We start from the raw sequence: 25,381 nt of genomic DNA, 5'->3' as shown, positions 1-25,381 counted from the left end.
CCAGTATAAGTACGGACTGTGTGACGTGCCTACTTGGATGCGGTCACTCATATAATCCTCCACCATTCTATCAATGTTGAGAGAATCATATGCAGTGACAGCAGACGACATGTCCGTAATCGTTGTCAGGTCCTTCAGTCCGGACCAGATGTCAGCATCAGCAGTCGCTCCAGACTGCCCTGCATCACCGCCAGCGGGTGGGCTCGGAATTCTGAGCCTTTTCCTCGCACCCCCAGTTGCGGGAGAATGTGAAGGAGGAGATGTTGACAGGTCGCGTTCCGCTTGACTTGACAATTTTGTCACCAGCAGGTCTTTCAACCCCAGCAGACCTGTGTCTGCCGGAAAGAGAGATCCAAGGTAGGCTTTAAATCTAGGATCGAGCACGGTGGCCAAAATGTAGTGCTCTGATTTCAACAGATTGACCACCCGTGAATCCTTGTTAAGCGAATTAAGGGCTGCATCCACAAGTCCCACATGCCTAGCGGAATCGCTCCCTTTTAGCTCCTTCTTCAATGCCTCCAGCTTCTTCTGCAAAAGCCTGATGAGGGGAATGACCTGACTCAGGCTGGCAGTGTCTGAACTGACTTCACGTGTGGCAAGTTCAAAGGGCATCAGAACCTTGCACAACGTTGAAATCATTCTCCACTGCACTTGAGACAGGTGCATTCCACCTCCTATATCGTGCTCAATTGTATAGACTTGAATGGCCTTTTGCTGCTCCTCCAACCTCTGAAGCATATAGAGGGTTGAATTCCACCTCGTTACCACTTCTTGCTTCAGATGATGGCAGGGCAGGTTCAGTAGTTTTTGGTGGTGCTCCAGTCTTCTGTACGTGGTGCCTGTACGCCGAAAGTGTCCCGCAATTTTTCTGGCCACCGACAGCATCTCTTGCACGCCCCTGTCGTTTTTTAAAAAATTCTGCACCACCAAATTCAAGGTATGTGCAAAACATGGGACGTGCTGGAATTTGCCCATATTTAATGCACACACAATATTGCTGGCGTTGTCCGATGCCACAAATCCACAGGAGAGTCCGATTGGGGTAAGCCATTCCGCGATGATCTTCCTCAGTTGCCGTAAGAGGTTTTCAGCTGTGTGCGTATTCTGGAAAGCGGTGATACAAAGCGTAGCCTGCCTAGGAAAGAGTTGGCGTTTGCGAGATGCTGCTACTGGTGCCGCCGCTGCTGTTCTTGCGGCGGGAGTCCATACATCTACCCAGTGGGCTGTCACAGTCATATAGTCCTGACCCTGCCCTGCTCCACTTGTCCACATGTCCGTGGTTAAGTGGACATTGGGTACAACTGCATTTTTTAGGACACTGGTGAGTCTTTTTCTGACGTCCGTGTACATTCTCGGTATCGCCTGCCTAGAGAAGTGGAACCTAGATGGTATTTGGTAACGGGGGCACACTGCCTCAATAAATTGTCTAGTTCCCTGTGAACTAACGGCGGATACCGGACGCACGTCTAACACCAACATAGTTGTCAAGGCCTCAGTTATCCGCTTTGCAGTAGGATGACTGCTGTGATATTTCATCTTCCTCGCAAAGGACTGTTGAACAGTCAATTGCTTACTGGAAGTAGTACAAGTGGGCTTACGACTTCCCCTCTGGGATGACCATCGACTCCCAGCGGCAACAACAGCAGCGCCAGCAGCAGTAGGCGTTACACGCAAGGATGCATCGGAGGAATCCCAGGCAGGAGAGGACTCGTCAGAATTGCCAGTGACATGGCCTGCAGGACTATTGGCATTCCTGGGGAAGGAGGAAATTGACACTGAGGGAGTTGGTGGGGTGGTTTGCGTGAGCTTGGTTACAAGAGGAAGGGATTTACTGGTCAGTGGACTGCTTCCGCTGTCACCCAAAGTTTTTGAACTTGTCACTGACTTATTATGAATGCGCTGCAGGTGACGTATAAGGGAGGATGTTCCGAGGTGGTTAACGTCCCTACCCCTACTTATTACAGCTTGACAAAGGGAACACACGGCTTGACACCTGTTGTCCGCATTTCTGGTGAAATACCTCCACACCGAAGAGCTGATTTTTTTGGTATTTTCACCTGGCATGTCAACGGCCATATTCCTCCCACGGACAACAGGTGTCTCCCCGGGTGCCTGACTTAAACAAACCACCTCACCATCAGAATCCTCCTGGTCAATTTCCTCCCCAGCGCCAGCAACACCCATATCCTCCTCATCCTGGTGTACTTCAACACTGACATCTTCAATCTGACTATCAGGAACTGGACTGCGGGTGCTCCTTCCAGCACTTGCAGGGGGCGTGCAAATGGTGGAAGGCGCATGCTCTTCACGTCCAGTGTTGGGAAGGTCAGGCATCGCAACCGACACAATTGGACTCTCCTTGTGGATTTGGGATTTCGAAGAATGCACAGTTCTTTGCTGTGCTGCTTTTGCCAGCTTGAGTCTTTTCATTTTTCTAGCGAGAGGCTGAGTGCTTCCATCCTCATGTGAAGCTGAACCACTAGCCATGAACATAGGCCAGGGCCTCAGCCGTTCCTTGCCACTCCGTGTGGTAAATGGCATATTGGCAAGTTTACGCTTCTCCTCCGAGAATTTTATTTTAGGTTTTGGAGTCCTTTTTTTTGTGATATTTGGTGTTTTGGATTTGACATGCTCTGTACTATGACATTGGGCATCGGCCTTGGCAGACGACGTTGCTGGCATTTCATCGTCTCGGCCATGACTAGTGGCAGCAGCTTCAGCACGAGGTGGAAGTGGATCTTGATCTTTCCCTAATTTTGGAACCTCAACATTTTTGTTCTCCATATTTTAATAGGCACAACTAAAAGGCACCTCAGGTAAACAATGGAGATGGATACTAGTATACAATTATGGACTGCCTGCCGACTGCAGACACAGAGGTAGCCACAGCCGTGAACTACCGTACTGTACTGTGTCTGCAGCTAATATAGACTGGTTGATAAAGAGAAGATGTCTATGTAACTATGTATGTATAAAGAAGACTGAAAAAAATCCACGGTTAGGTGGTATACAATTATGGACGGACTGCCTGCCGAGTGCAGACACAGAGGTAGCCACAGCCGTGAACTACCGTACTGTACTGTGTCTGCAGCTAATATAGACTGGTTGATAAAGAGAAGATGTCTATGTAACTATGTATGTATAAAGAAGAATGAAAAAAATCCACGGTTAGGTGGTATTACAATTATGGACGGACTGCCTGCCGAGTGCAGAGACACAGAGGTAGCCACAGCCGTGAACTACCGTACTGTGTCTGCTGCGACTGGATGATAAATGATATAAAAAATATATATATATCACTACTGCAGCCGGACAGGTATATATTATATATTATATAATGACGGACCTGCTGGACACTGTCTGTCAGCAGAATGAGTTTTATTTTTATAGAATAAAAAAAAAAAAAACACACAAGTGAAGTCACACGACGAGTGTTTAACTTTTTCAGGCAATCACAATATAAGTATACTACTAACTATACTGGTGGTCAGTGTGGTCAGGTCACTGGTCAGTCACACTGGCAGTGGCACTCCTGCAGCAAAAGTGTGCACTGTTTAATTTTAATATAATATGTACTCCTGGCTCCTGCTATAACCTATAACTGGCACTGCAGTAGTGCTCCCCAGTCTCCCCCACAATTATAAGCTGTGTGAGCTGAGCAGTCAGACAGATATATAATATATATAGATGATGCAGCACACTGGCCTGAGCCTGAGCAGTGCACACAGATATGGTATGTGACTGACTGAGTCACTGTGTGTATCGCTTTTTTCAGGCAGAGAACGGATATATTAAATAAACTGCACTGTGTGTCTGGTGGTCACTCACTATATAATATATTATGTACTCCTGGCTCCTGCTATAACCTATAACTGGCACTGCAGTAGTGCTCCCCAGTCTCCCCCACAATTATAAGCTGTGTGAGCTGAGCAGTCAGACAGATATATATAATATTATATATAGATAATAGATGATGCAGCACACTGGCCTGAGCCTGAGCAGTGCACACAGATATGGTATGTGACTGAGTCACTGTGTGCTGTGTATCGCTTTTTTCAGGCAGAGAACGGATTATAAAGTAAACTGCACTGTCCTCACTAGTAAACTCTCTCCACTCAGTCTCTACACTTCTACAGTAACAGTACTCCTCCTAGTCAGCTCCAGTAAATCTCTCTCAGTCTCTTATAATCTAAATGGAGAGGACGCCAGCCACGTCCTCTCCCTATCAATCTCAATGCACGTGTGAAAATGGCGGCGACGCGCGGCTCCTTATATAGAATCCGAGTCTCGCGATAGAATCCGAGCCTCGCGAGAATCCGACAGCGTCATGATGACGTTCGGGCGCGCTCGGGTTAACCGAGCAAGGCGGGAAGATCCGAGTCGCTCGGACCCGTGAAAAAAAACATGAAGTTCTGGCGGGTTCGGATTCAGAGAAACCGAACCCGCTCATCTCTAGACCAAAGTCCCTGGAAGTTTCTTCCCTGTGTGACTGCCCCCCAGCCTCAAAGGCTGGCATCCATGATCACTAGGACCTAGTCCTGTATGCCGAGCCTGCGGCCCTCTTGAAGATGGGCACTCTGCAGCCACCACAGTAGAGATACCCTGGTCCTTGAAGACAGGGTTATCAGCCGATGCATCTGAAGATGTGATCCGGACCACTTGTCCAACAGGTCCCCCTGAAAAGTTCTTGCATGGAACCTGCCGAATGGGATTGCTTCGTAGGAAGCTACCATTTTTCCCAGGACTCGCGTGCAATGATGCACCGATACCTGTTTTGGCTTCAGGAGGTCTCTGACTAGAGATGACAGCTCCTTGGCTTTCTCCTCCGGGAGAAACACTTATTTCTGTTCTGTGTCCAGAACCATCCCCAGGAACAGTACACGTGTCGTAGGAACCAGCTGTGACTTTGGACTGTTTAGAATCCAACCGTGCTGTTGTAGCATTTTCCAAAATAGTGCTACCCCGACTAGCAACTGCTCCTTGGACCTTGCCCTTATAAGGAGATTGTCCAAGTACGGGATAATTAAAACTCCCTTTTTTCGAAGGAGTATCATCATTTCGGCCATTACCTTGGTAAACACCCTCGGTGCCATGTACAGTCCAAACGGCAGTGTCTGGACTTGGTAATGGTAATCCTGTACCACAAATCTGAGGTACTCCTGGCGAGGATGGTAAATGGGGACATGCAGGTAAGCATCCTTGATGTCCCGGGATCCCATGTAATCCCCCTCGTCCAGGCTTGCAATAACCGCCCTGAGCGATTTCATCTTGAACTTGATTTTTTTTTTTTTTTTATGTATGTGTTCAAGGATTTTAAATATAAAATGGGTCACACCGAACCATGCGGTTTCGGTACCCCAAACCGTGTGGAATAGTAACCCCGTCCTTGTTGAAGTAGGGGCACCTTGAGTATTACCTGCTGGGAATACAGCTTATTAATTGCCTCTAGCGCAGCCTCCCTGCCTGAGGGAGTTGTCGGCAAGGCATATTTGAGGAAACGGCGGGGGGGAGACATCTCGAATTCCAGCTTGTACCCCTGAAATACTACTTGAATGAAACAGGGATCCACCTGTGAGCGAGCCCACTGATCGCTGAAATTTTTGAGACGGTCCCCCACCGTACCTGGCTACACCTGTGGAGCCCCCGCGTCATGCTGTGGACTCAGAGGAAGCGAGAGAAGAATTTTGATTCTGGGAACAGGCTGACTGGTGCAGCTTTTTCTCTCTTCCCATGTCTCTGTACAGAAAGGAAGCGCCTTTGACCCGCTTGCTTTTCTGAAGCCGAAAGGACTGTACCTGATAATACAGTGCTTTCTTAGTCTGTGAGGAAACCTGAGGTAAAAATATTTCTTCCCAGCTGTTGCTGTGGATACGAGGTCCCAGAGACCATCCCCAAATAATTCCTCACCCTTATAAGGCAGAATCTCTATGCGCCTTTTAAAGTCAGCATCACCTGTCCAGTGACAGGTCTCTAATACCCTCCTGACAGAATGGACATTACATTCATTTTGGATGCCAGCCGGCAAAATATCCCTCTGTGCATCCCTCATATATAAGACGACGTCTTTAATATGTTCTCATGTTTGACAGGGTCACCGACCACGCTGCAGCAGCACTATCTGCAGGTCTCAGTCTAGTACCTGAGTGTGTAAATACAGACTTCAGGATAGCCTCCTGCTTTTTATCAACAGGTACCTTCAAAGTGGCCGTTCCTAAAACGGCAGTGCCACCTTTTTTGACAACCGTGTGAGCGCCTTATCCACCCTAGGGGATATCTCCCAGCGTAACTTATCCTCTGGCGGGAAAGGGTACGCCATCAGTAATTTTTTAGAAATTACCAGTTTCTTATCGGGGGGAACCCACGCTTTTCACACACTTCATTCATTCATCTGATGGGGGAACAAAACACTGCCTGCTTTTTCTCCCCAACATAAAAACCCAATTTTAGAGGGTTAATGTCAGAAATGTGTAACACATTTTTATTTTTTATTTTTTTTTATTGCCGGGATCAAGTCACGGATGTTCCTAGTGGATTGTGTATATGTCTCAACCTTGTCGACACTGGAGTCAGACTCCGTGTCGACATCTGTGTCTGCCATCTGAGTGAGCGGGCGTTTTTGAGCCCCTGATGGCCTTTGAGACGCCTGGGCAGGCGCGGACTGAGAAGCCGGCTGTCCCACAGCTGTTACGTCATCCACCCTTTTATGTAAGGAGTTGACACTGTCGGTTAATACCTTTCACCTAACCATCCACTCTGGTGTCGGCCCCACAGGGGGCGACATCACATTTATCGGCATCTGCTCCGTCACCATATAAGCCTCCTCATTAAACATGTCGACACAGCCGTACCGACACACCGCACACACACAGGGAATGCTCTGACTGAGGACAGGACCCCACAAAGCCCTTTGGGGAGACAGAGAGAGAGTATGCCAGCACACACCAGAGCGCTATATAATGTGGGGATTAACACTATAACGGAGTGAAATTTCCCCAATAGCTGCTTGTGTATATAATATTGCGCCTAAATTTAGTGCCCCCCCTCTCTTTTTAACCCTTTGAGCCTGAAAACTACAGGGGAGAGCCTGGGGAGCTTTCTTCCAGCTGCACTGTGAAGAGAAAATGGCGCCAGTGTGTCTGAGGGAGATAGCTCCGCCCCTTTTTCGCGGACTTTTCTCCCGCCTTTTTCTGGATTCTGGCAGGGATATTTACCACATATATAGCCTCTGGGGCTATATATTGTGGTATTTTTGCCAGACAAGGTGTTTTTATTGCTGCTCAAGGCGCCCCCCCCAAGCGTCCTGCACCCTCAGTGACCGGAGAGTGAAGTGTGTATGAGGAGCAATGGCGCACAGCTGCAGTGCTGTGCGCTACCTTGGTGAAGACTGATGTCTTCTGCCGCAGATTTTCCGGACCTCTTCTTGCTTCTGGCTCTGTAAGGGGGACGGCGGCGCGGCTCCGGGACCGAACACCAAGGCTGGGCCTGCGGTCGATCCCTCTGGAGCTAATGGTGTCCAGTAGTCTAAGAAGCCCAAGCTGGCTGCAAGCAGGCAGGTTCGCTTCTTCTCCCCTTAGTCCCTCGCTGCAGTAAGCCTGTTGCCAGCAGGTCTCACTGAAAATAAAAAACCTAATTCTATACTTTCTTTCTAGTGTGCATCCAACCTCGGCCGGGCACAAAATCTAACTGAGGCTTGGAGGAGGGTCATAGTGGGAGGAGCCAGTGCACACCCGGTGACCTAAAGCTTTCTTTAGTTGTGCCCAGTCTCCTGCGGAGCCGCTATTCCCCATGGTCCTTACGGAGTTCCCAGCATCCACTAGGACGTCAGAGAAATGAAAGAAAAAAGAGGTGCAAGATGGAATTGTCCTTGGGCCCTCCCACCCACCCTTATGTTGTATAAACAGGACATGCACACTTTAACAAACCCATCATTTCAGCGTCAGGGTCTGCCACACGACTGTGACTGAAATGACTGGTTGGTTTGGGCCCCCACCAAAAAAAGAAGCAATCAATCTCTCCTTGCACAAACTGGCTCTACCGAGGCAAGATGTCCACCTCATCATCATCCTCCAATTCCTCACCCCTTTCACTGTGTACATCCCCCTCCTCACAGATTATTAATTCGTCCCCACTGGAATCCACCATCTCAGGTCCCTGTGTACTTTGTGGAGGCAATTGCTGCTGGTGAATGTCAACACGGAGGAATTGATTATAATTCATTTTGATGAACATCATCTTCTCCACATTTTCTGGAAGTAACCTCGTACGCCGATTGCTGACAAGGTGAGCGGCTGCACTAAACACTCTTTCGGAGTACACACTGGAGGGAGGGCAACTTAGGTAGAATAAAGCCAGTTTGTGCAAGGGCCTCCAAATTGCCTCTTTTTCCTGCCAGTATACGTACGGACTGTCTGACGTGCCTACTTGGATGCGGTCACTCATATAATCCTCCACCATTCTTTCAATGGTGAGAGAATCATATGAAGTGACAGTAGACGACATGTCAGTAATCGTTAGCAGGTCCTTCAGTCCGGACCAGATGTCAGCACTCGCTCCAGACTGCCCTGCATCACCGCTAGCGGGTGGGCTCGGAATTCTTAGCCTTTTCCTCGCACCCCCAGTCGCTGGAGAATGTGAAGGAGGAGATGTTGACGGGTCACGTTCCGCTTGACTTGACAATTTTCTCACCAGCAGGTCTTTGAACCTCTGCAGACTTGTGTCTGCCGGAAAGAGAGATCCAACGTAGGTTTTAAATCTAGGATCGAGCAAGGTGGCCAAAATGTAGTGCTCTGATTTCAACAGATTGACCACCCGTGAATCCTGGTTAAGCGAATTAAGGGCTCCAGCCACAAGTCCCACATGCCTAGCGGAATCGCTCTGTTTTAGCTCCTCCTTCAATGTCTCCAGCTTCTTCTGCAAAAGCCTGATGAGGGGAATGACCTGACTCAGGCTGGCAGTGTCTGAACTGACTTCACGTGTGGCAAGTTCAAAGGGTTGCAGAACCTTGCACAACGTTGAAATCATTCTCCACTGCGCTTGAGTCAGGTGCATTCCCCCTCCTTTGCCTATATCGTGGGCAGATGTATAGGCTTGAATGGCCTTTTGCTGCTCCTCCATCCTCTGAAGCATATAGAGGGTTGAATACCACCTCGTTACCACCTCTTGCTTCAGATGATGGCAGGGCAGGTTCAGGAATGTTTGGTGGTGCTCCAGTCTTCTGTACGCGGTGGCTGAATGCCGAAAGTGGCCCGCAAGTCTTTGGGCCACCGACAGCATCTCTTGCACGCCCCTGTCGTTTTTTAAATAATTCTGCACCACCAAATTCAATGTATGTGCAAAACATGGGACGTGCTGGAATTTGCCCAGATGTAATGCACGCACAATATTGCTGGTGTTGTCCGATGTCACAAATCCCGAGGAGAGTCCGATTGGGGTAAGCCATTCTGCGATGATCTTCCTCAGTTTCCGTAAGAGGTTGTCAGCTGTGTGCCTCTTCTGGAAAGCGGTGATACAAAGCGTAGCCTGCCTAGGAACGAGTTGGCGTTTGCAAGATGCTGCTACTGGTGCCGCCGCTGCTGTTCTTGCTGCGGGAGGCAATACATCTACCCAGTGGGCTGTCACAGTCATATAGTCCTGAGTCTGCCCTGCTCCACTTGTCCACATGTCCGTGGTTAAGTGGACATTGGGTACAACTGCATTTGTTAGGACACTGGTGACTCTTTTTCTGAGGTCTGTGTACATTTTCGGTATCGCCTGCCTAGAGAAATGGAACCTAGATGGTATTTGGTACCGGGGACACAGTACCTCAATCAAGTCTCTAGGTGCCTCTGAATTAACGGTGGATACCGGAACCACGTTTCTCACCGCCCAGGCTGCCAAGACCTGAGTTATCTGCTTTGCAGCAGGATGACTGCTGTGATATTTCATCTTCCTCGCAAAGGACTGTTGGACAGTCAATTGCTTACTGGAAGTAGTACAAGTGGTCTTCCGACTTCCCCTTTGGGATGACGATCGACTCCCAGCAGCTACAACAGCAGCGCCAGCAGCAGTAGGCGTTACACTCAAGGATGCATCGGAGGAATCCCAGGCAGGAGAGGACTCGTCAGACTTGCCAGTGTCATGGCCTGCAGGACTATTGGCTTTCCTGGGTAAGGAGGAAATTGACACTGAGGGAGTTGGTGGTGTGGTTTGTAGGAGCTTGGTTACAAGAGGAAGGGAGTTAGTGGTCAGTGGACTGCTTCCGCTGTCACCCAAAGTTTTTGAACTTGTCACTGACTTATGATGAATGCGCTGCAGGCGACGTATAAGGGAGGATGTTCCGAGGTGGTTAACGTCCTTACCCCTACTTATTACAGCTTGACAATGGGAACACACGGCTTGACACCTGTTGTCCGCATTTGTGTTGAAATAATTCCACACTGAAGAGCTGATTTTTTTGTATTTTGACGAGGCATGTTAATGGCCATATTCGTCCCACGGACAACAGGTGTCTCCCCGGGTGCCTGACTTAAACAAACCACCTCACCATCAGAATCCTCCTTGTCAATTTCCTCCCCAGCGCCAGCAACACCCATATCCTCATCCTGGTGTACTTCAACAGTGACATCTTCAATTTGACTATCAGGAACTGGACTGCGGGTGCTCCTTCCAGCACTTGCAGGGGGCGTGCAAATGGTGGAAGGCGCAAGCTCTTCCCATCCAGTGTTGGGAAGGTCAGGCATCGCAACCGACACAATTGGACTCTCCTTGGGGATTTGTGATTTAGAAGAACGCACAGTTCTTTGCTGTGCTTTTGCCAGCTTAAGTCTTTTCATTTTTCTAGCGAGAGGATGAGTGCTTCCATCCTCATGTGAAGCTGAACCACTAGCCATGAACATAGGCCAGGGCCTCAGCCGTTCCTTGCCACTCCGTGTCGTAAATGGCATATTGGCTAGTTTATGCTTCTCCTCAGACGCTTTTAATTTTGATTTTTGGGTCATTTTACTGAACTTTTGTTTTTTGGATTTTACATGCTCTCTACTATGACATTGGGCATCGGCCTTGGCAGACGACGTTGATGGCATTTCATCGTCTCGGCCATGACTAGTGGCAGCAGCTTCAGCACGAGGTGGAAGTGGATCTTGATCTTTCCCTATTTTAACCTCCACATTTTTGTTCTCCATTTTTTAATGTGTGGAATTATATGCCAGTAACTATCAATAGCAATGGCCTACTACTATATATACTGCGCACAACTGAAATGCACCACAGGTATGGATGGATAGTATACTTGACGACACAGAGGTAGGTAGAGCAGTGGCCTTCCGTACTGTACTGCTATATATACTGGTGGTCACTGTCAGCAATCTGCAAAACTAAAATGCACCACAGGTATAGAATGTAGATGGATAGTAAACTTAATGACGACACAGAGGTAGGTACAGCAGTGGCCTTCCGTACCGTACTGCTATATATAGTATACTGGTGGTCACTGTGTCAGCAAACTGCAAAACTAAAATGCACCACAGGTATAGAATGTAGATGGATAGTATACTTAATGATGACACAGAGGTAGGTACAGCAGTGGCCTTCCGTACCGTACTGCTATATATAGTATACTGGTGGTCACTGTGTCAGCAAACTGCAAAACTAAAATGCACCACAGTTATAGAATGTAGATGGATAGTATACTTAATGACGACACAGAGGTAGGTACAGCAGTGGCCTTCCGTACCGTACTGCTATATATAGTATACTGGTGGTCACTGTGTCAGCAAACTGCAAAACTAAAATGCACCACAGGTATAGAATGTAGATGGATAGTATACTTAATGACGACACAGAGGTAGGTACAGCAGTGGCCTTCCGTACCGTACTGCTATATATAGTATACTGGTGGTCACTGTGTCAGCAAACTGCAAAACTAAAATGCACCACAGGTATAGAATGTAGATGGATAGTATACTTAATGACGACACAGAGGTAGGTACAGCAGTGGCCTTCCGTACTGCTATATATAGTATACTGGTGGTCACTGTGTCAGCAAACTGCAAAACTAAAATGCACCACAGGTATAGAATGTAGATGGATAGTATACTTAATGACGACACAGAGGTAGGTACAGCAGTGGCCTTCCGTACCGTACTGCTATATATAGTATACTGGTGGTCACTGTGTCAGCAAACAGCAAAACTAAAATGCACCACAGGTATAGAATGTAGATGGATAGTATACTTAATGATGACACAGAGGTAGGTACAGCAGTGGCCTTCCGTACCGTACTGCTATATATAGTATACTGGTGGTCACTGTGTCAGCAAACTGCAAAACTAAAATGCACCACAGGTATAGACTGTAGATGGATAGTATACTTAATGACGACACAGAGGTAGGTACAGCAGTGGCCTTCCGTACCGTACTGCTATATATAGTATACTGGTGGTCACTGTGTCAGCAAACTGCAAAACTAAAATGCACCACAGGTATAGAATGTAGATGGATAGTATACTTAATGACGACACAGAGGTAGGTACAGCAGTGACCTTCCGTACCGTACTGCTATATATACTGGTGGTCACTGTGTCAGCAAACTGCACAACTGAAATGCACCACAGGTATAGAATCTAGATGGATAGTATACTTAATGACGACACAGAGGTAGGTACAGCAGTGGCCTACTGTACCGTAATGCTATATATAATATACTGGTGGTCACTGGTCAGCAAAACTCTGCACTGTACTCCTCCTATATAATATTATACTGGTGGTCCCCAGTCCCCACAATAAAGCAGCACACTGAGCACAGATATGGAGTGTTTTTCAGGCAGACAACGTATACTGGTGGTCATTGTCAGCAAAACTTTGCACTGTACTCCTGCTATATAATACAGCTGCTCCCCAGTCCCCACAATTAAGCAGTGTGAGCACAGATATATGCAGCACACTGAGCACAGATATGGAGCGTTTTTTTCAGGCAGAGAACGGATAAAACTGGTGGTCACTGATCAGCAAAACTCTGCACTGTACTCCTCCTATATTATACAGCTGCTCCCCAGCCCTCCCCACAATTAAGCAATAGTGCACAATCAAGTTCAACAATAACGGACAGGACGCCAGCCACGTCCTCTCCCTAACATTTCCAATGCACGAGTGAAAATGGCGGCGACGCGCGGCTGCTTATATAGAATCCGAATCTCGCGAGAATCCGACAGCGGGATGATGACGTTCGGGCGCGCTCGGGTTAACTGAGCCATACGGGAGAATCCGAGTATGCCTCGGACCCGTGTAAAATGGGTGAAGTTCGGGGGGGTTCGGTTTCCGAGAAACCGAACTCGCTCATCACTACTAAAAAGGCAGGTAGAATACTTAAGTGTCATGTAAAGGCACAGCGCTGACAACCAGGCGGCTTTACAAAGGAGGATTTGCCCAAGCATTCCCAGGAACAGTGAGCTGAGGGATAATGGCGCCACAGACACTGACAGGGAGTGAGGGAGAGACAGATATGCTTCCCCAGGACAGCAACATTTACTGGAAATAGCGCCCTGGGGCTGGAGGAGGGGCTCCACGTCTAAGCCTTATCCCCTCTCGCTGGCAAAACCACCGGGTACTGTGGGCGATATAAGAATTGGTTTAGAGAGAAAACCTGACCTGCGCCCATGCTCTGGTGATCTAGTGGGATCGCCTGTATCCACAGTGTCCACCGCAAGCGCGCGCGGCCCGCCTCCCACTGACCGTGCCGGATCGCGATAAAGACCGGGTCCCGCAAGCGAGACCCACTTACTACCTCCCGAATCGCGGCCATGCGATCCTGGAGAGCCCCAGCCGTGTGTGTCTAACGTGAAGAAAACCGGAGCCTCCGCGGTAGGTACCTGGCAACCAGGGCTCGGGAGTGTACAGCGCCGCTGGGGAGAGATGGAGCTGCAGCAGTGAATGTCTCCTGACATTTACCACCGCTGCTGCCCTTGAAGTCTTCACTTTTTACCTCATAAAAAGCTTTTCTGAGGGCTGCTTCAAGCAGCCCCTCTGTTCAGTGCCTGCTTACTGCAGCACCAACTTACAAAACTGAGCTCCTGTGCTGGGAGGCGGGGTGATATAGGAGGCGGCGCTGTGCATTCTGGGTACAGTCAAAGCTTTGAGCCTGTTGGTGCCTCGGATCAAGATCCTACTCTACACCCCATTGTCCAATCCTTGTGGAGCCCAGTGTACCCCGCAGCAGAAATGAAAGGATATACATACCATAATAAATAAATACACAAATACAACCAGTAGTGCACTTTCTAAGCACACATTCTCCCACATCATGGTAATACGCCTGTCTCTTCTTCCTGGTAGCTGCTCTCTGGTCCAGTGCACTGATTGAGGACTCAGAAGCACACACACAGCAAACTTGGTAGAAGAAGCTGCTACTGGGCATGTGCAGCAGCTCTGCTCTGTCCCTTACACTGCATGATGTGGTGGCAGCTTTAGGAATCATATTGTATGCTATTGTTATAATATGAGCCACTTTCCAAAAGGAGGAGGTTTCCTGACAACCAGAAGCACCCCACCCCGCCCTACATTGATTAGTTTAACCATTATTCCAAATTGCAGAATAAGCAATGTTGTTTTCATTGTATAATATCTGTGTCCCTATTTTAGTTGACCTGGGTGGGGGGGGGGATCTTGCCTCTCTGCTGGGGCAGGCTACAGCAATAAAGTATTTCCAGAAGCAGACCGTCCTACATCAAGGTACCTGTACACTGCACGCATTACACCAGCTCCACCCCACAAGACACAGGGGTAACACACAAGCCAAGCTGTCAGTACAGGTATTTCCCAGGTGTATACTGTAGGTGTGTTTGATGGATTTATTAAACCAGTTGTAGTGGGAAAATAAACCTGAGCGTCTTCTTTGGCGTGCATTTAATGTATGTGTGGGCCAGGTTTGTATTTCAGAGATCGGTGTATCATACAGTTGACAATGTTTTTTAGATGAGTGCCTGAGATTCTCCAGAGATGTCATAATACCTGATATGTGGGGAACAAGTTTCAAGGACAAGGAGCAGAAAAACACAGCGCCAAAAATAAAAAGATTCGCCTCCTTAGGAATTTGGATTTAATGGATTTATTCAGGAATTCTTACCAATTAACATAAAATATTCTAATGTCAAATTAAAAAAAAGCCTGTTCTTCATTAAGTCCAAATAAAAAACAAACAAACACTGATTGAGTCTATAAATATTCATCTCCTTCGGTCATGAGAATAAACCGTGGCACAATCAGTTGTCTTCAGAGGTCCGATAATTAATTGGAGAGCAAATGGTATACAATTAGTGTTTCAGATTACTTTAAAATAAATCAAATAGCATTAAGCTGTAATAGGTCCCGCGGTTTCTCAGGGCAGAACCTCATGACCTCACTACGCTGCTGAGCTGGAATAGTAGTTAGCCAAGTCCCTCACTGCCAGGGACGGAATGGGTTTGTTAGGTCGACACTCATTAGGTCGACCACTATTGGTCGACAGGAAGTAGGTTGACATCTAAAAAAGGTTGACATCATCGGCTGGTCGACATGGAAAAGGTTGACATGGAAAAAAGTCGACACAAGGTTTTTTTGGTGTCGTTTTCTTTGTAAAGTGAGTAACCGGGAACCCCAATTAGTGCACCGTAAGTGACTGGGAACCCCAATTAGTGCACCATGGGGGTCGTTCCAAGTTGATCGCTAGCTGCCGTTATTCGCTGCCTAGCGATCAGTGTAAAAATCGGCTAATCTGCGCATGCACCGCAATGCGCACGCGCAACGTACAGGTACAAAGAGCTTTGTGGTTTTGCACAGGTTCTAGCAATGTTTTCAGTCGCACTGTCAGCCGCTAGAAGATTGACAGGAAGGGGGCGTTTCTGGGTGGGTTTTCAGGGAGTGTTTGGAAAAACGCAGGCGTGCCAGGGAAAACGCAGGCGTGGCTGGGCGAACGCTGGGCGGGTGTGTGACGTCAAAAGCCAACCCTCCAACGTTCGAATCAACACACATGAAGAGTAAATCCAGGGCGGAACTGGATAACAAAAGGGAGAGCAAAATGGGTGGAGCAAGACATGGGTGAATTCTGGCACAAAACCTGCTGCCGTCTGCAAGAGATTTAGAACTTAGGAGATTTATTTTCCATCAGAGTAATGACCAAAAGCATACATCACAAGGGGCTTACTTTATCCAGCGTTGCGGTTCACCAATGGTCTCCAAACAATGTGATGGAGCAGAGAGTTGTGTACCTGGTGGATTGGGTCATATTGGAGGGTGTGTAAGTGGGAAGTCCAGGAGCAGAGAGTTGTGTACCTGCTGGAAGGGGTCATGTTGTAGGGTGTGTAAGTGGGAAGTCCAGGAGCAGAGTATTGTGTACCTGCTGGAAGGGGTCATGTTGGAGGGTGTGTAAGTGGGAAGTCCAGGAGCAGAGCATTCTGTACCTGCTGGAAGGGTCATGTTGGAGGGTGTGTAAGTGGGAAGTCCAGGAGCAGAGCATTCTGTACCTGCTGGAAGGGTCATGTTGGAGGGTGTGTAAGTGGGAAGTCCAGGAGCAGAGCATTCTGTACCTGCTGGAAGGGTCATGTTGGAGGGTGTGTAAGTGGGAAGTCCAGGAGCAGAGTATTGTGTACCTGCTGGAAGTGGTCATGTTGGAGAGTGTGTACGTGGGAAGTCCAGGAGCAGAGCATTCTGTACCTGCTAGAAGGGTCATGTTGGAGTATCTGCTGATAAGTTGCAGTACCCCCTCAATTCCTGTAGGTGGTGTTTGTATTGCAATGACCTGAAAATATAACTACATCCACATATTTCCAAATTACAGTACATCTGTACAGTACATTAGGTTACGACCAGACCAAGACTTTACTTCTCTTTGTAAAGACACTTGAAGCATCGCCTTCACTTCACACTGCATCCAGGAGCCTGATAAGTCAGCGTGGCCTTCACCCTCCACGCCTGCACCTGGCAAGTGCGAGAGAAAATGCTCCAGGCGTTCCTGAATTCCATGCAAGTGACGGCAGGAGGCTCTCCGAGTCTGTCTCAGACATCAAAGCGGTTTAAATGGAGCCTAAAAAAAAATATTCACCCTCAGCCCAAAGAACCTGATGCAGAAAATACACGTTTAGCATGTGGCCGTCTGTTCAGCCCAGGTGTATACAGTGGAGAGTCAGAGCCGTGTATCCAGGGTAAAATAGGGCGTGTTGGGAAGAATACACACGTACTTTAAGCTTTGTATGATGTAAACACATGAATATTTAAACATGAATTTGACACATAATTATAGTATATAGCTGTAGGTTTGTGCATACCGCACATATAAACAGATGCGTGTTTCAGCCGCCCTGAATGGCACAGACGCTGCACTTGTAAAATTGTACATAGTAAGATAATTAACTGTGAGGACAGAACACAGCAGGGGAGGAAAACACTCTCAGCAGCAACAAACAAGAGACTGAGATTTAATAGAGTAGAATATCCAGCCCAATTTCCAGGGGAAAACAGAAAATCAGCTTTCATGGCGACAAAGCAATGTTAAGAGATGAGCGGTTCGGATTTTAGGAATTCTGAACCCGCCAGAACTCCCTGGATCTGAGTTTTCCTGCAAGACTCGGATTCCAAATCAAGGCAAAAAATCATTCTCCTGGCGTTAGATTCTCGCTAGAGATGAGAGGTTTGGTTTCCACAGAATCCGAACCGCTCCGAACACTGGTATCCGAGTCTCACCCAAGCCGCGGTTCGGGTGTTCCCAGCAGACTCAAATTCCCATTCTAGGCGGAATGACATCTTCCCGTCATCAGATTCTCGCGGGACTTGGCTTCTATATAAGACGCTGCAGCTGGGACTCTGCATCATTTCACTGGAATGAACGCTGCCGCTTGCTGCTCTACTGTAGTGGCGGTACTGTACAACGGCCCATGGCTCTGCTGGATAGTGACTGTGTATAGATGGCACGCTGATGTGCTACACTCTGCTATACTGGCTGCACTGTTTCCAGACTGACAAGTGGCTGTGCTGTATAGAGAGTGACTGTGTATATGTGGCATGTTGCACGCTGCTGTGTGCTGCGCTGTACTCTGCTATACTGGCTGCACTGTTTCCAGACTGACAAGTGGCTGTGCTGTATAGAGAGTGACTGTGTATATGTGGCATGTTGCACGCTGCTGTGTGCTGCGCTGTACTCTGCCATACTGGCTGTGCTGTATCCATACTGACAAGTGGCTGTGCTGTATAGAGAGTGACTGTGTATATGTGGCATGTTGCACGCTGCTGTGTGCTGCGCTGTACTCTGCCATACTGGCTGTGCTGTATCCATACTGACAAGTGGCTGTGCTGTATAGAGAGTGACTGTGTATATGTGGCATGTTGCACGCTGCTGTGTGCTGCGCTGTACTCTGCCATACTGGCTGTGCTGTATCCATACTGACAAGTGGCTGTGCTGTATAGAGAGTGACTGTGTATATGTGGCATGTTGCACGCTGCTGTGTGCTGCGCTGTACTCTGCCATACTGGCTGTGCTGTATCCATACTGACAAGTGGCTGTGCTGTATAGAGAGTGACTGTGTATATGTGGCATGTTGCACGCTGCTGTGTGCTGCGCTGTACTCTGCTATACTGGCTGCACTGTTTCCAGACTGACAAGTGGCTGTGCTGTATAGAGAGTGACTGTGTAAATGTGGCATGTTGCACGCTGCTGTGTGCTGCGCTGTACTCTGCTATACTGGCTGCACTGTTTCCAGACTGACAAGTGGCTGTGCTGTATAGAGAGTGACTGTGTATATGTGGCATGTTGCACGCTGCTGTGTGCTGCGCTGTACTCTGCCATACTGGCTGTGCTGTATCCATACTGACAAGTGGCTGTGCTGTATAGAGAGTGACTGTGTATATGTGGCATGTTGCACGCTGCTGTGTGCTGCGCTGTACTCTGCTATACTGGCTGCACTGTTTCCAGACTGACAAGTGGCTGTGCTGTATAGAGAGTGACTGTGTATATGTGGCATGTTGCACGCTGCTGTGTGCTGCGCTGTACTCTGCTATACTGGCTGCACTGTTTCCAGACTGACAAGTGACTGTGCTGGATAGTGACTGTGTATAGGTGGCACGCTGATGTGCTATACTCTGCTATACTGGCTGCACTGTTTCCAGAGTGACAAGTGGCTGTGCTGTATAGAGAGTGACTGTGTATATGTGGCATGTTGCACGCTGCTGTGTGCTGCGCTGTACTCTGCCATACTGGCTGTGCTGTATCCATACTGACAAGTGGCTGTGCTGTAGAGAGTGACTTTGTATAGAGGCACATTGCTGTGTGCTGCGCTATACTCTGCTGTAAATTGTTCTGTTAGGTGCGCTTAGTTCATGTGCATCTATAAGCACTGTGATCCACGCAGTTCTCAATACGAGCTGCAAGTTTACAAATAGAAAAATTATATATATATATTAGCTTAGAATGTAAGCTCTCACGAGCAGGGCCCTCTTCCCTCATGTGCTTATCCTTTCTTACTTTAATAATCTTCAACTGCACCAAATCCAGCAGTCTTCTGCCACCTGATACTTACTCCAGTGTCATCTGCTGATGTAACTATGTTTCTTTACCCTGTACTTGTCCTATACAGTCATCAACTGTAAGTTGCTGTTTTCCTGTTTGATTATTTGTTTATGTACTCTGTAATTGGGCGCTGCAGAACCCTTGTGGTGCCATATAAATAAAGGATAATAATAATAATAATAATAATAATAATAATATCTATTGTTTTTGTACTGGTTGGTTGGTGTGCCTTACTCAAGTACAGTTTGTTCACGTGCATCTATAAGCCCTGTGATCCATGCAGTTGCAACCTAGCCGCAGTTTTAATAGAAACATTTTATATATATATATATATATATATATATATATATATATACAATGGATTGGTGCCCGGCACTCCTGGTCCTTGGTGTCATCGGCCTGGGTGCCCTCCGCTCTTAATCAGATAACATATGAACAAATGCAGCGTCACTCCAGGACTTAAATAAAACTCCGTGTATTTAACAGATCACTGTTCCAACGTTTCGGGGCCCGTAGCCCCTTTGTCAAGGTGTGAATGAGTGAAAGTGAAAAACCTCTTACCTATAAAGCTGTGCTCCACGTGTAAGGCAGATTCCTCCCCGCGCTGCTCATCCGCTCCGGGACCCGAGGGGTTTCCGGCACTGGGCTGGTGACGCCACATCCGCGCCGTCTCACCGCTTCCGGTCTCCCGTTGCTATGGCATCACGCTTGGTTCCTGACTCGGTTGCCTAGGCACTTGCCAATGCGCTAACGCGCCGGGGCCTACAGGGTGCAAAATAGTGACTTTCGTGAACATTAATCAATTACATACCCACAGCAGTACATGCATGAAATTGTCTGTAATTTACTAGACTTTGTCATAATTTCTATTTTTAGAGTCAACTCAAGCATTAATGATGGTAGTTAGCTATGGGACTGGTGTATCAGCTATGCCCACCACCTCTACCAGCATTACTATTTATAAATGCAAGGACATATAATGAAGGGAAATATGATGATACGGATACCCTGTCACCAAATATTCCTGCACACCCTTGTATCTCACATGAATACATATATAGATAAATATATATAAATATACGGAATATATGGAAATTTTGTATGACAAGAGATTTCAATAGCCTCTCATGGTTAGAGGCTATTGAAATCTCTTGTCATCCAAAATTTCCATATATTCCGTATATTTATATATTTATCTATATATGTATTTATGTGAGATACAAGGGTGTGCAGGAATATTTGGTGACAGGGTATCATCAGACCCTCGGGGGTCTTATTCACTGGGCCTAGCACCCCCTAGCTGCACACAGGCCGGAGGCCTGATTTCACCCACGGGCCTAGCGCCCGCCTAACCTGTCACACGCGGGGTGACCTGGGCCTAGTACCCAGCGTCACCTTTAGATATCCCTAGCTGGCCAAAATACCCTAGGGCCTAATGCCCTCTAATGCCCACAGGCCTATTGCCTGATATGCCCCCGGGCATAGTGCCCACCTAACTGGTGCCACAGGGAGAGGGTGGCTTGGGCCTAATGCCCAAACCACCTAATCAAATAATGGCCCCCAATCTCCTATCTGCGCCCAGGCCTAGTGCCTGAATTGTGCCCTCGGATCTAATGCCCGTCCCTGGTGGTCGAGGGAGGAAAAGGGGAGGGGGTGAAGTTAGCCTAACTGAGGCCTCACCTGATCCAGGGGTCTCTGGCACCCTCTTCTGCCGCTGGCCCGTCCTGGCCAGCGGCGCCTCCGTCTCTTCTCCGCATCCAGCCGCCGCTGGACATCTTCTTCAAGGGGCCTGGCGTCTCCTGGCCTCTTCCGCGGCCTCAGGACCTCTTCACCGCTCTTCGGCGCGGCGCGGCGTCTTCTCCCGGCGTCTTCTCTCTGCTCTTCCCGCCCGGCGTCCTCTTCTGCCTTCGCGCCCCCACAGGGCACATCTCTACATTTTGGTGCCTTCATCTGCATAAGCAGCACCAGCAGCCTAACACAGCTCCTCCAGACTGTCACACACTGGATCACTGGTACAGGGTGTGGATTAGGAGAAGAGCCGCTAATTGTGCACAGATATTATTCCTCTGAGGGAATTACATTATATAAGCAGTTCTCACTGTTATGTCAAAACACTGACAGCCTCACTGCAGCGTTGGGTATGCTGGTGTCCTCTCTTCCCCTGCGTCTCCTCTCACATGCGATAGGGCAGGCTTGCATTGTAATCAGTCTGTGTTGTATGTGTATTGTGTGTTTTCATTATGGTAATACAAAAGTTATGCAGTGTATGTAATGCCAGATTCTCCCCTCTTTCATCTGGTTCCATATCATGTGAGCAGTGTGGTCAGTCATCCCAAAATGCTGAGGAAAATGTGGGGAAGAGTCATGAGCCCTCCTGGCTGGGGGCTATCAAAACTATGATGTGTGATATGTCATCTCAGCTCACTGCAAATGCCAACAAAACACAAGAACTGCAAAAAGGGCTGATGTCCCCCATCCCCCTGACTAATACAGGTGCGCAGAATCGTGCTTTACATGCGCTTCTATCAGATACTGATGATGATATACAGGATGATGGGGACGATGTGGATCCCATAAGTGGGGATTCCACTCCTACACAGGGTATTGAACCGCTCATTTTAGCTATAAGGGATGTGCTAAAGCTCCCCCTAGAGGACGCTGCAAATCAGCAGTCGTTTTTCCTCTCTCAAGACAAACTGACTGTCACATTTCCTGATTCTAAAGAATTAGATGATTTATTTAAGCTACAGTAGCTTGGAAGAAACCCTATAAGAAATATCAGGTGTCAAAATGGTTTTTGCATACATACCCCTTTGCCCCTGAGGGTAGAAAGTTCTGGGAAGATTCTCCAGCTGTAGATGTCTCAGTCTTTTGCCTCTCTAAGAAGGCGGTACTCCCATCTCCGGGCTCCTTTATGGTAAAGGACCCGGGGGCTAGAAAAAATGAGACCACACTGATATCTATCTACATTGCTGCAGGTGTATCTCAAAGACCGGTCATTGCAGGTTGCTGGATGACACTTGCAATTCACTCCTGGGCTACTCAAATTCAGGAGGGTCTCTCGGGTGACATGACCCTAGTTACTATGGTAATTTTCCTAAAACACATTCAGGACATGGCAAGGGTCCTCTGTGACTCCCTAAAAGAGATTGGCAATATTAATGCTAGAACCACTGCTCTGGCTGTGTCAGCACGCAGAGCCATATGGTTGCGTCAGTGGATTGCAGATGCTGACTCCAAACGCAATGTGGAATCTCTTCCCTTTACAGGTGAATGGTTCTTCGGAGGCGAATTAGACGCATGGATCTCCAAAGCTACTGCTGGAAAATATGCGTTTCTTCCCTCGGGGGCTCCGCCTGCTAGACATACCTACCCAGGACCGTCTACTCAGTCTTTTCGGTCAACCAGATTTTGATCTAGGGCCAGAGGTGCATCAAAGGCAGCTAGAGGCACCAGGGGTAAACCTAATAAACCAGCCATTGCCGGCTCTCAGGAACAGTTGAATCATCCGGTGAACTGGTGCTCTCAGGAACAGAGCACCAGTTCAGCTTCCGCAAAGACCTCGGCATGACGGTGCCTGCCCACCCCGGGAGGATTTCGAGGTGGGAGGCCAGTTACGTCACTTCAGCCACATCTGGGAAAGTTCCTGTTAGAACGCCTGGGTAAGTGACCTTTTTTCTCAGGGTTACAAGCTGGAGTTTGATGGTGCTCCTCCCCAATTATTTTTCAAATCAAGCTTACCAGCTTTGGAAAATATGTGTGTTACGCTACTACTGGCCATCACCAAGTTGGTCCAGTCCCAAGTCATTGTTTCAGTACCCCTGCAACTGCAAGGACAAGGTTACTACTCCAGTCTGTTCATTGTGCCAAAACCAGATGGGTCTGTCAGGCCAATTTTGAATTTGAAGTCCTTGAATCCTTACCTAAAGGTTTTCAAATTCAACATGGAATCTATGAGAGCAGTGATCACAGGCCTGGAACGTCAGGAATTCCTAGTGTCCCCGGATATCAAGGATGCCAACCTCCATATCCCAATTTGGCCTCCTCATCAGGCCTATCTGAGTTTCGCCCTACTGAACGATCATTACCAGTTCCAGGCGTTACCCTTTGGACTATCTACAGCTCTGAGGGTGTTCACAAAGGTGATGGCGGAAATGATGTTCCAGCTCAGGCTCCAGGGAGGTCAACGTGGTCCCTTACCTGGATGATCTCCTGATAAAAGCAAGTTCCAGGGAGATCCTACTGCTCCATATAGCTATACACCTTCTGTGACACCACGGGTGGATCCTCAATTTACAGAAGTCCAAGCTTGAGCCATCTCAGTGGCTCCTGTTTCTGGGAATGCTACTGGATACTGTAACGCAGAAAGTGTTCCTCCCAGAGGACAAAGTGAGAACTCTCCAAGAAATGGCTCGCATGGTTCTCCTACCGACTTGAGTTTCCATTCATCTTTCCATAAGATTGTTGGGAAAGATGGTAGCCTCGTTCGCGGCCATCCAGTATTGACGGTTCCATGCCAGACCCTTTCAACTGGACATCCTGAACAAGTGGTCCGGTTCCCATCTTCAGATGCACCGGATGATTCAACTGTCACCCCGGGCCAGGATTTCACTCCTGTGGTGGCTGCAGTCTTCCAATCTCCAGGAAGGTCGATGCTTCGGAATTCAGGATTGGATTCTCCTCATGACAGTCTGAGAGGATGGGGGGCTGTCACCCAAGGGGTGCAGTTCCAGGAAAGGTGGTCTGCCCAAGAGGCCCTACTTCTAGTTTATCCTGGAACTTCGGGTTATCTACAATGCCCTGATTCAGGCCTCCCTTCTGCTCCGGGATCAAGCAATCCAAGTACAGTCAGAAAAACGCCATGGCTGTGGCGTACGTCAATCGACAAGGAGGGACAAAAAGCAGGGCCTGCATGCGAGAAGTTTAATTAATACTCCTCTGGGCGAAAAGAAATGCACAAGCACTGTCCGCAATCTTCATTCCGGGAGTGGACAATTGGGAAGCGGACTTCCTGTGTCGCCACGATCTCCATCCAGGGGAGTGGGGCCTACATCCTCAAGTGTTTCAACAGATCATAGACCAGTGGGGTTGCCCACAGATCGACAGGATTGCGTCTCATCTCAACAAGAAACTTTGCACCTATTGCTCGCGAACCAGAGATCCTCAGGCATGCGCAGTGGAAGTACTGGCGTCGCCTTAGCATTACCAGCTGGTCTACATATTTCCTCCAATTCCATTGATCCCAAAGGTGCTCAAGAGGATTCGGCATCAAGGAGTACAAGCAATTCTGCTTGCCCCGGATTGGGGTGTAGTATTGTATGCCGGCGGCCGGGCTCCAGGCAGGCAGCATACCGGCACCGGAATCCCGACAGCCGGCATATCTGGGGGAGGATCCGGATCAGGGACTTTTGGGGCAATAATACAAGAACCGCCCCCAGGATCATCCCCACCAGAGGACGCCAAAGGAGAATAGGTAAGGCTCCCCGCCTCAAGGCTAGGAGTCTCCACCACCACCATCACCTCTCCCGGAGATTGAGAGGCCTTCCCCTCTGAACTCTGCACTACCTCAACCTTATTTAATAACGGTACCAAGGCCTGGCTTAACTCTGTCCCTGTAGGATCCCACTCCAGATCCCCCTGAGAACTATCTAAGTGCTTGGTTTTGCTCTGAACTTTACCACATCCCCCCTTTTCCTGTTTAGCTTTGACCGTAACTGCCACCCCATCAACAGACAGATTAGAGGCCTGTTTTGGCTTTTTACTTTTAGAAGTATTCGGAACAAACACTAGCTCTTTTCCCCCAACCATGACTACCTCCCCCTCATCCTCATCATCAGCAGAGGACAAAACGTCAAACCTATTAGAGCATACAAC

General features: G+C 48.3%; 1 long non-coding RNA gene across 2 annotated transcripts in view; it reads left to right on the top strand.

The window, feature by feature from the left end:
• Positions 1-25,381, top strand: part of LOC134927119 (uncharacterized) — a 198,698-nt gene that overhangs the window by 112,381 nt on the left and 60,936 nt on the right. The window contains exon 4 of one of the 2 annotated variants that reach the window (XR_010177562.1): positions 14,947-15,129. The exons of the other annotated variant lie outside the window; for it this stretch is intronic. This is a non-coding gene — a long non-coding RNA (uncharacterized LOC134927119). Of the gene's footprint in view, positions 1-14,946; positions 15,130-25,381 lie in introns of those variants that run through there. 2 annotated transcript variants of the gene reach the window in all.

This window comes from Pseudophryne corroboree, chromosome 5 (assembly GCF_028390025.1).
Source record: "Pseudophryne corroboree isolate aPseCor3 chromosome 5, aPseCor3.hap2, whole genome shotgun sequence".
Classification (NCBI taxonomy): Eukaryota; Metazoa; Chordata; class Amphibia; order Anura; family Myobatrachidae; genus Pseudophryne; species Pseudophryne corroboree.
This window is presented reverse-complemented; position numbering and strand designations above follow the sequence as displayed.